The following is a 6,071-nucleotide window of genomic DNA, read 5'->3' as shown; positions in this document are numbered from 1 at the left end:
CTCTGTCACCCTTTCAATGCTGCTTTGAGGGCTCTGCTTTTCTAACTTCCTTCTCCGGGGGAAAAAAAAAAAAAGAGAGAGAAAGAGCCACTAAAGTGACCCTCTTCACAGCTCTCCTCCTTGCTTTTCAATGTCTTTTTCGACACCCAACAATAATTGGGGCAGGGGACTGGCATGCCACTGCTGCCGCCATCAGCAGGGCCGCATCCTGCCCTGTTCCTGGGGTGCCGGGGTTGGGAAGGCAGGGCAAGGTGTGGCAGGGGTGCTTCAGCCACCCCATGGGCACTGATAACCTCTCCTTCCACGGCTGCATGACAGGGCTGCTTGCCATGGGATGCTCAAAAGGCGCATCCCATCCAAGATGGTCCCTTTGTCCCCAAGCCTGGGATGGGGCTTGCAGGATGACCCTGTGACACACACACGTGTCTTGGGCTGAGATGGAGATGTCTTACAAAGCTTATTTCCTCAGGTGGATCGGATGCTTTTGGTGGCACAAATACATTTTATATGAAAATAAGCTAACAGCTGGCTGGGAATTGAACTAAGCCCAGAGACGAAGCTGTTCTGGGAGGCTCAGACATTTCACCTCCCTTTCCTGGGGAACAAACACTATTTAGGAAACACCAAATGCTGGGAAGCTGGCATGGACTGCTTTTAGCTGAGCTGCCGTCTCAGCCAAGGTGAGTATGGGCACAGCACCACCATCTGTCCCCTTTGTTGGGACAGGAACCTTCCCAGAGCTCTGTCTGTGCATCTCCCACCCCCATGCACAGGGATAGGGACCCCAGGAGGGCTGCGAGCACCATTAGCAGAGCAGTCCTGTTCAGTGCCATGTTTAGTGATGCCATTTTACAAGGAAAGTGAGCCAGCAAAGCTACATTAAGCCTGGGATATGCCTGATGCTGTAGCAAGCCAGTGGACCATCACCTCGGATGCCCTGAGATAAGCCAGGAGGGCTTGCAGCTGCACAACCCCTCATCACCAAGAGGAGAGCAAGGAGAAGACCCAAGGGAGGCAAAGGCACATCCTGACAACAGCATTACACATGCCCAGTGCCAGCATGATGGCTGCCAAACTCACCATGAGCACCAACAACAAAGGTCTTGGTCTGAGGGACACCTCATCACAGCTTCCTAATCTTCTGATTGGAAAGGTCAAGGCTTTCAGAGCTCACATGTTCCGTACCCCCATCTTCTCCCCTTGCATCACAGACTTGGCCACCCCCCCAGAGGACCATGTTCCCTGACTCACTGTAGCCTGCAGTCGAGCTTCGGGCACCATTTGCACCACTCCCCTGGCGTAGGCCCCTTTCCCAGCATCGGCATGAAGCCCTTTGAATTTGCACTTACCCATCCCAGCAAAGGGATGTGCCCCATGGGACCGGAGAGTGCCCAATACACGCGCTGTGAAAGATGGGGAGGAGGCAGCTGTCTCAGTCAGCAAAACAGTTACATTTGAAAAAAACCCAGAAACTTCAAAGCCCTGCACACAAACTTCTCCAAGAGCCAATATTCTCCAGCAGCTCAATGACTTTGCCAGTGCCTGCATGTAGCTCCAGAGACCTCACAGAGAGACCTCCCCTCGGTCAGGCACCTGCCAGCCTGACGCCCCAGCCACTTCACCCCGTGGCTCTTGCCCTTCAGCCAGCAGGTTTATCCCAGCACCCTCCAAACTCCCCAGGGCCTTGTTATGCTCATTTCAACCTAGCGAGCTGTGGCCTCAAGCAGGAGGAGACAGTGCTGCTCTGCTTTGCTCCAGCTGAGGGACTGGTCCCCCACGGTTCCCACTGCAGGGTCACCAAGCATCCCAGCAGTGAGCGATGCTCAGCCAGTGACAACAGCTCCTTGTGCTTCCCCAGGTAAAGCCTTTCCCACCCCACAGCGTGTGGCAGGCAGTAACACCCCCACCTGAGGTGCTGACCTACAAGAAATCTCCAGGGAGGGCTGAGCACCGTGATGGGGCTGAGATCTGTAAACTAGTACCCAACACTCAGAAGTATGAGGCGGCTTCACCCTGTTGCACACGTCCCAGGCAGACTGGCTCTTCTCTGCTTTCCAGGATGACGGCTTTCACTTACCTCTACCTCTCCAAAAAGGAAAAAAAAACTTTCCACGGAAGAAGAAGTACCTCCTTCAAGGGAGCATGCTGGAAACAGGCAGGACACGCACTTCCCCAAGGGGATTTAACAGCTGCCTTTGCCAAGGGCTCTTACCGCTGCTGCAAAGCAAAATGTTACCCCCGATAGCTGCAGAGACAGACTTACAGGCCAGGAGCTGAACCCAAATGAAAGCAGTGCTCCCATCCCAAGTGTGAAAACAGACTGGGCCTGTGTTGGTTTTAGAAAGCACTGTGGACTTAATGTAATTTTGACAAGTTAAACAGCAGTGTCGCTCTCAGCACCAGAGATGAAGATGCCACCCTTTCTCCCCCCTCCTCAGAAAGGTACAGACAGAAAATGAGGTTTCAAACCCAAAGCAACTTCACATGCCACAAGTATGCTCAGGGTCAAGCTGATCTCCCTGGCCCAGCGGAGCTCCAAGGATGCTGGGCAGTGGGAACACCTGCACGCAGCGGCTGAACACCCACCACGTTATTTCTTACCAAAAAGCAATTCCTGAACTCACGCAAACACCTTTTAATAATCAGCTTGTAGCCGAAAGTGATGAGCGCTGGGAAGTCCTGGTGGAGAGAAGAGCCTTAGGAATACAAATCTGAAAAATAACTTTTAGCTAACTGCTTTTTACATATTAAACACCAATTTTTTCCCATCAGGAGGAAATGAGCTCATCCTGTCATCCTGCCTCCAAGGCTGGTTTTCCAGGTCAGGTTGTAATGAGCAGCCATATCCTGAGTGCCCTTTCTGCCTCATGAACAGATGCTAATTGTTGCAGAGTTTCAGGGCTAATGAGGGATTTCCAGCTTTGGCAGGGACGAAGCCTGTGAAAACTGTGCCCGTGTGAGGGGGCTTCATGGAGCAGGGCACGGGACAGGGCCCTGAGAAACCCCGGTGCCGTATGGGCATGCCGAATGGAGATTTAATTCACAGCAATCGGAGATTTATTAGCACCTTGTGATATGGCATATCCACACCACCAGAGGGAGAGCTGCTCAGCGTTTCTCCTCTGGAATTGTGCTAATTAAAGATTTTTATGATGTAACATCATCGTACAGCACACACTGTGCACGATGCCCCAGCCAGGCCCTCAGCTCACCCACATGCATGGCCCGAGTGCCGTGCCAGGTCTGTGCCTGGATGGCCTGTAATTATTTGAAATATAGAGGTAAATGTCTATTTCTAGCCAAATGGTGAGTGGTTCTCAGTGCAAATCCCCTCCTTGCTGCTTGAAGCATCACAGCGTCCCTGCTCTCTGAACCCACAGGGGAGGCAAAGAGTCTCAATCGGGTGTCACTGCCCAGTGGCTCGGCAGGCAGCCACCATAAGGAGTTGTCGCAACCGTTCTGTTTCCTGGTCTTTGAACGGGCAGCTGCTCTGCACAGCCATCCCATGACAGGCAGAAAAGCACCAGGATGCAGGCAAGAGAGAGGCAACACAGGGGTCAGGCAGCAAGGGCTGGTGGGGGTGATTTTTGCAGGCAAGAGCACAAACAGCTGCCCAGCATCTGTGGAGGGCAGGGCATTGGGGGGAGTGGGGAGAGCAGGAGCACACAGAGGATGAACCATGGGAAGCTCACAGCTGTCAGAGCACTTTAGAATTGCATGTGCACATACACGCATGCAGAAATTCCGCAACAGTTCTGGGATTTTGCAGACTTGCATCAGTCTTTTAAACAGCAGGCAAGGAGCATTTTTAAAAGCAGGTTAAGGATGCATCTGCAAGGAGTAGTACAGCTGTGGCTGCTCCTGCCAGGAAGGCAGGGATTGAATTAGATCAACCTTCCTCACCCATTTTAAAATCAACTTTCACGACAGCTGTCTGGAAAAGCCTAGATGACCTTTGCTAGCGTGGCTGCAGTGGTTTCCACTTACAGCCAAATGCAAAAATCAAACCAGGACAACATTTTGAGCATAGCCCTTTGCATACTTACAATTGATTTCTTTGCAGACTGGGGGACGTGCATATTTAAAAAGAGAATGCTGGCAGTTGAGTCAGTGATGTGTGTGCAGCACCAGCTGGAGATGAGCCACAGGTTCACTCACACCACACAACATCCCCTCCAGACCCCGCAGATGAACCAGGCAGGATGGAGCACACCCCTGCAGGGTCAGCGGCTCAGGATAAAACCAGCTACTTGTAAGCATGTGGAACACCTTGTACACACTACAAACCCATCCAAAAATCAATCTATTAACAGGAAATAGCATGGCACACTGAAGAGAGCCAAGCTTCATGTTTAAGAGCAAATTCACACACACCCCCATCGCAGCCTCCCCAACAGCTCAGGTGCCTACAGGCAGCTGAGCAGAGACCTGCTGCATCTCTCTCCTCCAGTGGCCTCCCGATCAGCATCATCCTTCCCTCCAGTCACCATGAGCCTGTGAAACCAAGAGTTATTTCCTCACATCTGAGGGAGTGGCAAGGGTCAATAGTATTTGAATCAATCATTTATTAAAAGGTCACACATGTTTAGTTCATGATTGTTGGATAGACACACACACCCCCCAGCACTGCATATGACAGAGAGCACTGAAGATGACTGAAAATTCAGTATAACCCACAAAATTCCTTGCTAAAGGAGAATTGCTCCCTGGTATCCCCAAATACTCTCTCTGTTCCATTTAAACCAACCAAATTTTAACCACGCTTCCATCATCTCCTGCTTTCCCAGATATCTTGTACTTCAAACCACCACAACATTTAAAAGGCACTATTAGTAAAACCAAAAAAATTACCTTTGTCACTCTCTCCTTCACAATTTATTACAGCCTTCCTGCCATCTCAAATTTGAGTGTTAGCCCCTTCTTGATAAAGGCCAGCACACAGCTTTGTCTGTGGTGATACCTCAGCTTTCAGCTTCCCCCTGCCCAGCCCATCCTCCACAATAAACCAATTTTGGCTTCAACCTTCCTATCCTTCACCAGCTCAGTCCTCCAAAGCTGTCCCCTCCCTCTCTTTGTACACAAATCCACCCTTAAAACACACCTTGTTTCTTGACTTACCAAAAGACGTTATTCAGGATAGAGACCAGGAAAATTTAGGTGACATCGATATGGAGCGATTAAATATGTAACCATGTGTGGGACCCATCGCTAGAGTGTGCTGTGTAGGAAATAACCTTGCTCTGCAGATGATGGGCTTGACAGCGCTGCAGGATCTCTCTCTCTCTAGATGCTGTCAGAAACACTAAAGAACTGGATGAGTCATTTTATGGCTCCTGGAAATGCATGAAAATTCCTCACCTACAAACACTGAGTTTTGAAGGAAGCAACAAACGTGTCCAGGAGAAGTAAAAAAAAAAAAAAAAAAAAAAAAAAGGGGGGGCAAAGCAAAGCAGCAAGGACAGAATAATATCAGGTATTCCTTTGTGTGGCTTAGTGGAGTGTCAGAAGAGATTCACAAAGGCAGGATAGAAACCAAACCTGCTTTATTCTCACCCTGAATTTGTTTATTTGAAGCACCATGATAATTAGGGTTTGCATTTTGCCTGCAAGCCTGACTGGGTCTGGAAAGGCTGCAGAAAAGTGCTCCTGGAAAGGCTGCAGAAAAATGCTCCGGGACAAAGCAACAAGAACAAAACCCCCAGAGCTCTCGGCGACGTCCCAAGTCTTGTCTCTAATTCACTAAGAGAAGCAAGTGAGGCACAGACCTTCAGCGACCCTGTCCAAAACCCTAGACGGGTCAGCACCCAAGCCAGATCACAGCTCAAGCTAGTTCTACCTTTTGATTCAGTGTTTGAGGGACAGGTTTACCTTAGGTAAGGAAATAAAAAGCATTTTAAACAAACTTTGTGCTTTCTAAAAAAAGCAAACATTGTTTTTTTTTATTTTGACAAGAATAAAAAATTTAGCAACATCTCAACATACAGGACTCAAAAAAAAATCATAAGTCATCTAGTTAATTTACTAGAGGAAAAATACAGTACATACAAGACTCAAACATGCCATAAGTTTAT

The sequence above is a fragment of the Falco punctatus genome, assembly GCF_963210335.1.
Source record: "Falco punctatus genome assembly, chromosome: 9".
Classification (NCBI taxonomy): Eukaryota; Metazoa; Chordata; class Aves; order Falconiformes; family Falconidae; genus Falco; species Falco punctatus.
This window is presented reverse-complemented; position numbering follows the sequence as displayed.